The sequence below is a fragment of the Panthera uncia genome, chromosome D2 (assembly GCF_023721935.1).
Source record: "Panthera uncia isolate 11264 chromosome D2, Puncia_PCG_1.0, whole genome shotgun sequence".
In the NCBI taxonomy this organism is placed as follows: Eukaryota; Metazoa; Chordata; class Mammalia; order Carnivora; family Felidae; genus Panthera; species Panthera uncia.
In genome coordinates this window covers 56,190,049-56,202,713 of record NC_064818.1, presented here as the reverse complement: position 1 = coordinate 56,202,713, position 12,665 = coordinate 56,190,049, and positions in this window count along the sequence as shown.

The window sequence follows — 12,665 nt, the reverse complement described above, 5'->3', positions numbered from 1 at the left end:
TCTAAGGAAAGCTCATCTTGTAGCACGGCCTCCTGCTCCAGCAGTAGGGCGCCCCTCCGCGAACTCCTACCCGGCAGTAATTCTCTGTCTGCCCCAGTGCTTCCCGATTGGCCAGGGATATTTCCCAGCGTTTCGCTTCTTCTCCTGCCTCTTGCGTTCCCCCTTCTGGTCAAAAGATATTAGGGAGATAAGTTTTGAATCTGTAAAAATTGTGCGTTTGGTCTCAACTCCGGCTGACCTTCTATGTTTAAAAAATTTCCAGATTACGTCAATTCAACTCCTTGTTAAGATCCAAATGTCCATCCATAAGAAGCTGTTGAAATAAATTGTGACACTACTATGTGATGGAATACTATGCAGCAGGAAAAAAGAATGACGTGGATCCATGTGTTTGTGATATGGAAGTATCCCCAAAGTAATCGTTGAAAAATAGCGAGATGCAAAACAATATGTATAACATGCTAGTTTGTATTACAAGTTAAATTTAGGGGCGCCTGGGTTGCTCAGTCGGTGGAGCGTCCCACACTTGATTTTGGCTCAGGTCATGATCCCGGGGTGGTGGGATTGATCCAGGTTTTGGGCTGAGTGCTGAACGTGGAGCCTGCTTGAGAGTCTCTCTCCCTCTCTCTCTCTCTCTCTCTCTCTCTCTTTTCTTTCCCTCTCCCCAACTCATCCTCTCTCTCAAAAAAAGTTAAATTTATATGTGAATATATACACATATAAAATATTATATGCAGAAAATACATAAGAAATTTCTAAGTGTTAACTTCTGGGGAGCAGGACTAGAGTGGAAGTTTGGTTGAGAGATACTTCCAAATATATATACACAGGAAGTTGCAAAGAAAATACAGAGATCCTAGTAATCTTCATCCTGTTTTCCCCAGTGGTTACACCTTAACTATAGTATAATACCAAAAGCAGGAAATTGCCATTGGTGTAATGTATATGTATAGTTCTATCTCATTTTATCACGTGTGTAGATTTCCATAGCCATCACTGCAAATCAAAATGCAGAATTTTCTCTATCACCATAAAGCTCTGGGAGGGAGACTTTTTTTTTTAAACTGAATTCTTTGCATTGTTTGAATTTAGTAGGGCCTGTTACTTTATTTTTACTCTTATAAATTTATTTTTAAAATTTATATAGTAAAATTCACTTTTTGATGTGCTGTTCTGAGTTTTGACAAATACATATTCATGTATCATACTCAAGAATAGTGCCATCTTGGGGCCCCTGGGTGGCTCAGTCTGTTAAGCCTCTGACACTTGATTTCGGCTCAGGTCATGATCTCACAGTTGGTGAGTTGGAACCCTGTACTGGAATTTTCTGTCTCCCTCTCTCTCTGTCCCCTGCCTCTCAAAAATAAATAAGTAAACATTTAAGAAAGAATAGTGCCATCATCTTCCAGTATTCACTCTGAGCCTCTCTTTGTGGAACCCCTCCCTCAATCCCATCCTTTGGCAACCAATGATTTGTTCTCCCCCTGTAGTTTTCCTTTTCCAGAATGTCACATAAGTGGAATAATACAATTGAAGCCTTTTGGATCTGGCTTCCCTTATTTAGCATAGCACATTTGAGAATCATCCATGTTGTTGTGCTTATCAGTAGTTCATTTCTTTTTATGGTTGGGTAATACGCTATTACATGGATGCACCACAGTTTGTTTATCCATTTACCAGTTAAAGAACATTTGAGTTATTTATAGTTTTTGGCAATTATGAATAAAGCAACTATCAATGTTTGTGTACAGGGTTTTGTGTGAACATATGTTTTCATTTTTCTTGGGCAAATTTATCATAGATCTGTATTACTATTAATTAATTAATTTTAATTTGAGAGAGAGTACATGTGGGGGGAGGGGCAGAAGGAGAGAGAGAGAGAGAGAGAGAGAGAGGGAGAGAGAATCTTAAGCAGGCTCCAAGCTCAGCACAGACCCTGACATGAGGCACAATCTCACGACTCTGGGATCATGAATTGAGCTGAAATCAAGTCACTCAAATGACTAGATCCTGTATACCACAAGCTGCCTTTTGCATGGGCTGCTTAAGAGACAGAAGGAAGATTTAATCTGAAGAGAGAACATTGAAGCATGTATGGGAAGTATAAGGGAAAGGGAGAAGAGGGGTCAAGCATGTGATCGTTTCTCTTAAGTATTGGCAAGAACTGCTCTCATTTTTCTCCTGACACTTAGATCTCTCTCTTCTCCCAACCTAAGCTCCTCAGCACAGAGGTCCCTGCTATCCTAAGGGTTCTCCCACCTCATTTAAGCCATAGGACTTTACCATCATTATAATACCACTTAACAGCTTTATCAAGTTTTAGTGCTACAAAGGAATTTCATATATATTATTTCATACACACACTCACACACACCAATAGTCCTGTGAAGTAGATATAATTCCACCCATTTTACAGATCAGGTTAAATGACTGGGTAAAACTTCTTTGGACTCTAGATTGATGCTCCCTCACCTCTCAGTGTTTACCAGTACCAGAATAAAACCTTTCAAAAATTAGATCAGGAATTTAAAAACCTAAATTTCTGATTATAAAGCATGACATGCTCATTGAAAATAAAATTTTAATTCAGAAGAGCATTAATAAAAATAAACTATAACCTCACCATCCAAAGGTAAGCATTGTTAATATTTTGGCACATTTCCTTTTTTATTTCCTACATAGATAACAGAAATATACACACACATACACACACACACGCCCTAGTATGTTTGTATATTTTATAATTGAACGCATATTATACATACAATTCTACTCTGCTTCTGTCACTTAATATAACAAGAGCATTTTCCTGAATATAATAAAAAATTCTTTCATAAACATAATTTTTAATGAATGATACTATTACTATATCTGTATCTATTATATTGGGAGAGAGAGAACTGTAAGAATGAAACTATTTCCAGGGGCATCAGCTCTATTACTCACAAGTGTTAGGTGTAGGAAGGTGAATCCACTCTTCTGGGCCCATTTCCTCATCTGTGAAATGAAAGACAGTTTTAAGGCCCCTACCCTTTCATGAGTCAGTGAGTAAGGGCTAATGCACACTGGGTGAAGATAATCTAGAGAGACTGAGTACTTTTCCTTTACTGAACAGGAGAGTCTGGAAAAGTACTGGGTTTCCAGAGCTCTACTATAACTAAAAGGACACCTGGAGACAGGTTTAGGCAGTATGATTCTGGTAAGGAAGATCTGTCAAAAATAGCTCCATGGAATCTGAATGTTGACTATCTTCCTAGCTTATAAAATGGGCACTTCATAGTTTATAAGAAATTCCTCACTTTCCAGAGAGATGGAGGAAATGATACTTGCTTTTAATCTCATGACTATGCTATTTCAGAATGTTCATGTTAAAATGCTTTTTGTTATTTCATTACTTGTTCATTCATTCAGTAGATTTTTGTTAGTCAACAAAGTACCAAGCCCTGTGTTAGATACTGTGCATAGACAGATACCATGGTTGCCATCATGGAGCTAAGATTCTACTGAAGGTGACAGACATGAACCAGAAATTGCTTACCTCCCTAATTAATTAATTAATTACTCCTATGAAGGAGATGGTCAAAGTGCCATGTAAGTATATAATCTGGGAATTCATTTAAAGAGGAAGTTTTGTAAAGATTAAACCCCAAAATAGAATTTAATGAAAATGGAAGAATTTATACATGAAGAAGAAAAATATATTTTGTACCTTCTATCCCTTTTTGTACTACTTTAAAAATATTACAATGTATTAATACCATTCCTAATGATATTAACATTTATTGAGAGCCTAATATATGCTAAGTACATTATCCTTTTTAATCCTCAGAATAGATAAAAAAAAAAACTGAGGCTCTGAATGGGTAACTGTGAAAGTCATGTCATTAATGGGTAGTGGGGTCCAATCGGATACACAGTCTGAGTCTGGAGTCTACAGGTTAAAAAACCAGGAAAACAGTAATACCAGGGAACCCTTACATAAGGTTTATATATCAGGCATAAATAAACTCCTTTAATTCTCAAAAGAACCTTTGGAAGTAGGTATTATTATCATTTCCACTTTATGTGAGGAAATTAAGCTACAGACAGATTAAGTATTTTAGTAGCCAAGATTATACAACCAGTGGCATAAGCCCTATACTACACTATTTTACTCTGCACATAGTATTTCTACGTGTCACATTTTTGCCTGTTTACGTACATTGTTTTATACAGCTTGCACTTATAGTGTTCCTATAATTATAATTGTCCTTTTCTTTTCATTTATCATTATAGCATATTTCCTTCAATAAAAGTATTTATAAGCATGTTTTTTCCTTTTTACTACCCTCTCCTCAACCTCTATTGTTATTGTGGTTGTTGTTGATTTGTTGGTTTTACCATAGGCCCAGAGGATTGAGTTAATCACTTGCCTCAGTTCATGGGCTGTAAAGAGTCCTTCTTGACTTCATCCTAATCCCCAATCCCAATACCTCCCCCTTTAGGTAGCTACTCCAATATTTTGATATGTCCTTAAACATATGTATCCTTGTGAAATATATAGTATTGGGGTTTTTTGGTGTTTTTTATTGAGATATGATTAACATATCATAAAATTCACCCTTTTAAACCAAACAAGTCAGTGTTTTTTAGCATGTTCATGAAGTTCTGCAACTACCATCATTATCTAATTCCAGAATGTTTTCATCACCCCCAAAAGATATCCTGTACCTGTTAGCAATCACTCTCCTTCTCTTGCCCCAGGGTCTAGCATCTGCTGATATACATTTGTCTGTGTATGTGCTTTTCATTTTCATTAAATGTGCTATGGAACTTGTGTTTCCTACATTTTCACTCAACACTATATTTGTAAAATCTGTCCATGTTGCTGAATGTATGCCTGGTTTAATGTTCCTAAATGCTGGGTGTCTTCCACAGTGGATAGCCATTCCCTTGGTGGTGGACACTTAGATTACTATCAACTTCCCACTACCATGCACAAAACCACAGTGAAAACCATGGCCATTCACTACTGGACATATAGGAGATTCCTCTGGGATGTCACTGCTGTGGCACTGTTGGGTCACAGTGTATATATACACTTAATTTCACTCAGTATAGCTAGATTATCCTCCACCGATAGTGTCTGTAGTTTCCTGTTTTCCTACATCCTAGCTAAAACTTAGTATTATTCACTCTTCAAATGTGGCCAAGATGATGGGTGTGGAGTGCTACCTCATTTTAAAAATATGAATGTCTTTGCTTCCTAACAATTTTGAGCATCTCTTCATATATTTGTTAGCTTTTGGGTGTGAAATTGGGTGGAATGGGGCTAAAGTTTTGGGTTTGCATTTAAAGTATATCCGCTCTTTTGTAGGACATACATTCAACCTTGGTTTGTATCTGAAAATACTAACCCAGCTTTACTCTGCTTAAAGCTGTGGACCCTACTCAGACAGAAGCATAATATGTAGCTTCCCAGTATAGCAGGGGTAAGGCAGTCTGGATTTGTTAATGTCCAGACTTGTGTGCACAGCATTTCTGAGATACAGGCATTTCTATTGTTAATAAGAAAAGCTTTTGCCTAGGGAATGGAGGGCTCCCCCCCCCCCCAAAAGGTCAAGGGTTTTTTTTTTGGAAATGATTAATCTCCAGTATCTGGGCAGTCAGAAGGTCAACCCCACATGATCATCAGCTAATCAATTTATTTAACACTGAAATCAGGTAATTCAGTGTGGGGTACTAGAGTGGGTCACAAAGATCTGGAAACAGAGGGAAACTCTAGGTAAGCAGAAAAGAAGATTGAAGATGTTTTCTTTACTGAGTAGAAATGGGGAAGATGGAATGTTTCTCAGATGTGATCAGCCTGAGTATTGTTTTTCAGGATAATATGTTCTCAGATGGGTAGGGAAAAAATCAATCTCATTGAGACAGTCTTTAATGCGGGAAAACATTTTTTTATTTTTTATTTAAAAATTTTTTTTAACATTTATTCATTTTTGAGAGAGAGACATAGACAGAGCATGAGTGGGGAAGGGGCAGAGAGAGAGAGGGAGACATAGAATCAGAAGCAGGCTCCAGGCCCTGAGCTGTCAGCACAGAACCTGACGTGGAGCTCGAACTCACGGACTGCAAGATCATGACCTGAGCCCAAGTGGGATGCTTAACCGACTGAACCACCCAGGTGCCCCTGAAAACATAATTTTTTATAGAGCAATGTTTCTCTAATTTTATTTGGCATAATAATCGTAAAAATCACCTGGGAGGTTTGTTTTTGTTTAAACAGATTCTAGAAGAATACATAGGAAACTGGTAACAGTGGTTGCCTCTCTCAAGAGAAACTGGTTAGCTGGGAAATGGACAGGAGAGAGACTTTTTCCTTTTGATCTTTTAAATTTAGTACTATTAACATCCATTTTTGATTCAAAATTATTTATATTTAATAAAAATGCACATTCCTATTTCCATTTTGAATTTTTTATTTTTTTTTACATTTATTTATTTTTGAGAGACAGAGAGAGACAGAGCACGAGTGGGGGAGGGACAGAGAGAGAGAGAGGGAGATACAGAATCCGAAGCAGGCTCCAAGCTCTAAGCTGTCAGCACAGAGCCTGATGCGGGGCCCGAACCCACAAACTCGGAGATCATGACCTGAGCCAAAGTCAGATGCCCAACCAACTGAACCACCCACCCAGGCACCCCTCCTATTTCCATTTTGATTCTGTGGATCAAGAATCTGCATTTTAACAAGCATCTCATGTGATTCCAACACAGCTGATCTGTTGGCTCACTTCTGGAGAAAAAGTGATACAAAGAAGTGGTTCTTAATCTTTTTTGGATTTACGCATTCCTGTGAATTTTTAATGAAAGCTATGGGCCTTTTCCCTAGAAAACTGCACATGTACTCAAAGACACAATAATGTGAATATGTTGTGATTACAGTTATAGAGGGTTCATGGGAACCTCAGCAGCATCATGTCCATGATCCTCATGTTAGGGACCCCAATACAGAGGTATTGTTCTATACCTTGGCAAAAAGTTATTTTTATAAGAAGTTTAGAGACTTGAGAACAATTTTAAGTGTGTGTATGTGCGTGTGTGTATGTCTGTGTGTACGCAGGTGACCTGTGTGTGTGTATAAGACAAGAACAGAAGTGATTTCTACTTTTGATGAAGGGGGTCCTTCTCCATTTCTAGAAGTAGTTCCTGACTAATAAAGGAACAGAAGATGGATCCCTCAACAATTCCTTCTAGCTACATCCTGTCCACAAACATGTTAATGAAATTTGCAGATGACCCTAAAAGAGGATATGCTGCAAACACCAGGAAAGCCAAAGAAATTATGTAAAACATTAGCAATATGGCAAAGAGAATGACACTCAACTTGGAAAAATTTCAGGTAGAGGCATCTGGGGAGAAGTAATTGGAAAGAAAATTTTTCATGGGGAGGGCAACACCTGGAAAGTAGTAATGGCTGTAATAGGCCCAAGGGTGATGCTAAATGGCAAATTAGATATATGTCTGTTGTATAATATTGCGAGAAAAATATGACACTGGCCTCTTGTTACAAAGCAGGGAGATAATGCTTCTTTCTGTTTGGCCCTGGTGAGATAGCACCTGGGATGCTGTTTTTAGTTTTGGACACTTCATTAGTGGAAAATTGTTGGTTAGCATTTGGGAATTTGGAGGCAAGAGACAGGAACAATTAAAAGCATTTATTTGATATGACACAACGTCACAGAGGGAAAGAGGAATAATGAAACTCTATACTTAAATTGTGTTGCTGAGAAATCAGAAGTTCTTTTCACTGTAATTTCAGCATAGAACCGTTGATCATTGGAGCAGGGAGGAAATTTGGAGATGACTTTCGGTGACATTTAAGTTCCTGGGTTGTGCTAAAATTTTGTTGGCTGGGCAGGTTGCTCTTGGGTTATGCATTTCACAGAGGTCTAGAAAGGGTCCTCTCAAAACATAGATCTGATTATTATTCTCTTGATGAAAACCCTCCAGTGGATTCCCATGGCATTTAGAATCAACCTAACTTTTTAACAGGGCCCATATTGTTCTGCTGAATATGACGTTTGCCTAAATCTTGGCTTCTACTACTCTCCCCTGAGCTTACCAATCTTCAGCCACACTGGCGTCCTTGCTGTTTCTAGAACTTTCCAAGATCATGTTCTTTGCATTTGCTGTTCATTCCTCCAGCTTCTTGCACTATTGATTCCTTCACATCTTTCTTCCTTTCATAAACATGTTATCTAAAGTCTCCGTCCCCACACCACCATCCAGTTTATAGCACTATCTCAATCTGTAATTATATTTCTTTACTTACTCGTTTATCATCTTTCCCCCCTATTAGGACAACCTAGTAAACACTAAGAAGAGCAATTGTTGGGTCATATGATAAGGGGTAAGCTTTATAAGAAACTACCAAAACTGTCTTCTGAGGTGGCAGTACCACTTTACCTCCCCACCCAGCAATGGATGAGATTTCCTGTTGCTACACATCCTTTCTAGCATTTGGTGCTGTCAGTGTTTTGGATTTTGGTCATTCTGATAGGTATGTGGTAGTGTCTCTTTGTAGCTTTAATCTGCATTTCCCTAAACATATATGATGTGGAGCATCTTTTCATATGCTTGTTTGTCAACTGTGTATTTTCTGTGGTGAGGGACCTATTTAAGTCTTTTTAAAATCTCGTTTTCTTACTGTTAAGATAAGACTGACAGATAAAATTGTATATATTTAAATGTAAAATGTGATGGTTTGATATACATATACATTGTGGAATGATGACCAGGAACAAGTTAATTAGCATATCTGTCATCTCACACAGTTAACTCTTTTTGTGTGTGTGCAATGAGAACACTGAAAATTTATTCTCAGCAAATTTCAAGTATAACATACTGTATTATTAACTATAGAGACCATGTTGTACGTTAGATACTCAGAACTCATTCATTTTATAACTGAAAGTTTGATCTACGTCTCCCCATTCCTCCCTTTTCCCAATCCCTGGAAGCCACAATTCTATTCTGTTTCTATGAGATTGACTTTTTTTTTTTTTTAATTTCACATATAAGTGAGATCATACAGTATTTGTCTTTCTCCATCTGGCTTATTTCACTTAGCATAATGTATTCCAGGTTCATCCATGCTGTTGCAAATGGAAGGGTTTCCTTCCTTGTTTTTTAAAGGTGGAATAATAAAAAAGGTGGAATCCATTGTGTGTGTGTATATCACATTTTCTTTATCCGTTTACCTGGACACTCAGGTTGTTTCCATAAATTGGCTATTATGAATAATGCTGCAATGAGCATAGGGGTGCATATATCTTTTCAAATAAATTTTTTTGTTCTCTTCAGATAAATATCTGAAAGTAGGATTGCTGGATCATACAGTCATTCTCTCTCTTGCTCTTTTTTTTTTTTATTTTGAGGAGTCTTCATACCATTTACTTTTTAAAAAATTATTTATTTATTTATTTATTTATTTAATGTTTGTTTATTTTTGAGAGAGAGAGAACATGAGCAGTAGAAGGGCAGAGAGAGAGGGAGACACAGAATCTGAAGCAGGCTCCAGACTCTGAGCTGTCAGCACAGAGCTCAACACAGGGCTTAAACTCAGGAACCATGAGATCCTGTCATGAGCTGAAGTTGGAGGCTTAACTGACTGATCCACCCAGGCGCCACCATACCACTTTCCATAATGACTATTCTACCAACAGTGCATAAGGGTTCCCTTTCTCTACAACTTCACTGACACTTGTTATCTCTTCTCTTTTTGATAATTGCCATCCTAACAGGTATGAGGTGATGTCTTGTGGTTTTGATTTTCATTTTCCTAATGATTAGTGATGCTGAGCAACTTCTCATGTATCTATTGTCCATTTGTACATCTTCTTTGGAAAAATGTTCATTCAGATTCTTTGCCCATTTAAAAATTGGATAGTTTTTCTGCTATTGAGTTGTATGAGTTCCTTATATATTTTGAATATTAACCCTTTATCAGATATATAGTTTATAAATATTTTCTCTCATTATGTAGGTTGCCTTTTAATTTTATAATTTCCTTTGCTGTACAGAAACTTTTCAGTTTGACATTGTTTCACTTGTTTATTTTACCTTTTGTTGCATATGCTTTTGGTATCACATCCCAAAAAATCATTGCTAATACCAGTATCAAGAAGCTATCCCAATACATTTTCTTCTAGGAAATTTAAGGTTTCGGGTCTTACATTTAAGCCTTTAATCCACTTTGAGGTTTTTTTGTTTTGTTTTTTGTTTGCTTGTGTTTTGCTAAGTGGTGTAAGATAGGGGGTAAGTTTCATTCTTTTGCATGTGGCTGTGCAGTTTTCCCAACACCATTTGTTGAAGACACTATCCTTTCCCCATTGTGTGTTCTTGTCAAAGAATAGTTGACTGTCGATGTTAGGTTTATTTCTGGACTCTCCATCCTGTTCCATTTGTGCATGTGCCTTTGTTTATGCTAGTACCTTACTGTTTTAATTACTGTATCTTTGTAATATTCTTTGAAATCAGGGAGTGTGATGACTTCAGCTTTGTTTTTTTTCAAGATAGTTTGGTTATATGGGTATTTTGTGGTTCCATATGAATTTGTTGATTGTTTTTATATTTCCATGAAAAATATATTTGAAATATTATTAAATAAATAAATTCTATCTCAGATATAATTGACATACATCACTGTAAGTGTAGGGTATAACAGAATAATGGTTTGATTTACATATATTGTGAAATGATGACTGCAGTAAGCTTAGTTCACATCCATCATCTCATATAGACACAATAAAAAGAAATTTAAAAAAGTAGGGAGGAAAAGAAAAAAAAGAATTTTTTTCCTTGTGATGAGATCTCTTAGGATGTGCTCTCTTAACAACTTTTATATATGTCATATAACAGTATTGACTGTAGTCATCATGCTGTACATTACATCCCTAGTATTTATCTTGTAACTGGAAATTTATACCTTTTTATCACCTTACTTCAATCCCTCCATCCCCTCTCCAGCTTTTGTATAGCCGCCCCTTTTCTCTTTTAGTTTCTGTTTGCATGGCATATCTTTTTCTTTTTCTTTTTTTGATTTTTAAAAAATATTTTCATTAGTTAATATACAGTGCAATATTCGTATCAGAAGTAGAATTCAGTGATTCATCAGTGACATACAACCCCAGAGCTCATCACAACAAGTGCCCTTCTAAATACCCATGACCCATCTAGCCCATCTCCCATCAACCTCCCTCCATCAACCCTCAGTTTGTTCTCTATCATTAAGAGTCTCTTGTAGTTTGTGTCTCTCTCTTCTATTCCCCCCTTTCCCATATGTTCTTCTGTTTTCTTTCTTAAATTCCATGGCATATCTTTTTCCACTACTTCACCTTCAGCCTATGTTTGTCCTTAAAGTTAAAGTGAGTCTTTTGTAGGCAGCATATAGTTTGGTCTGTTTGTTTAATCCATTCAGCCTCTTTCTGTGTCTTTTGATTGGAGAATTTAATCCATTTACATTTGGAAAAATTACTGCTAGATAAAGATTTATTATTGCCATTTTGTCAGTTGCTTCCTGTTTGTTTTGTAGTCCACCTGTTCCTTTCTTCCTCCTTTGCTGTTTTCCTTTGTGATTGGTAATTTTTTTTTTTTTGTAGTAGTATGCTTTGATTCTTTTCTCTTTATATCTAGTGTAGTTACTGTAGGTTTTGCTTTGTGCTTACTATGAGACTTTCATAATACATCTTATAATGGTCTATTTTAATCCATCATCTTAAGATAAATTGCATAAAAAAGCTCTACATATTTACTTGTCCTCCCACACACATATTGTATATTGTAAATGTCACAATACAACTTTTTATGTTGGATATCCACTACAAGAATATTCAGCTATAGTTATTTTTAACACTTTAGTCTTTTCGTCTTTACACTAGAATACAAAGCAATTTTTACACCATCATTCCAGCATTAGAGTATTGTAAATTTGACTATATATTTACCTTTACCATGAATTTCAAGCTTTCATATGTTTTCTGGTTACTAATTAGTATATTTTTGCTTCAGCTTGAAGAACTCCTTTCTTTTTATGGAGTTCTCCCTCCAGTTCTTGTAAGGAAAGTCTAGTAGTGATAAATTCTTTCAGCTTTTGTTTGGGAAGAGATGTATGTATGTATGTATAAAACAGAAATGTGATTACATCAACCCCTGCCTCCAATGGTTCTCTATTGGTTTTAGGATAAAATACAGAGCCTTTAACATGGCTTATCAAAGTCCTCTGTGGACAGCTTTCTCTTTGTTTCATCATTCTACTTCTCAGTAGTGCTAAGTGACAGAACTGGAATTTGAACCCAGATAACTGACTTCCCAGGACCAATATTCTTAATTGTTTCCTTGCATTGTCCCAACAGTCAACCGTAATGAACCTCTTTTATCATCTCCCATGAACTAATTTTCTTATCTTTATATTTTTCTACATTCTGTTGCCTCTGCTTGGAATTTTCTCTACTTTTCTTGACTTGGAAAACTCCTCCTTTATTTACCCTTCAGATCTCAGCTTAGAAGTTTCCCTATCTTACATACAGCTTTACATAATTCCCGAAGTCTGGGTCAGAAGTCCCTGCCTTACATTCCTTTAAATCCCCTTTCTTCCCTTGACATACAATTTGTTCATTATATTATAA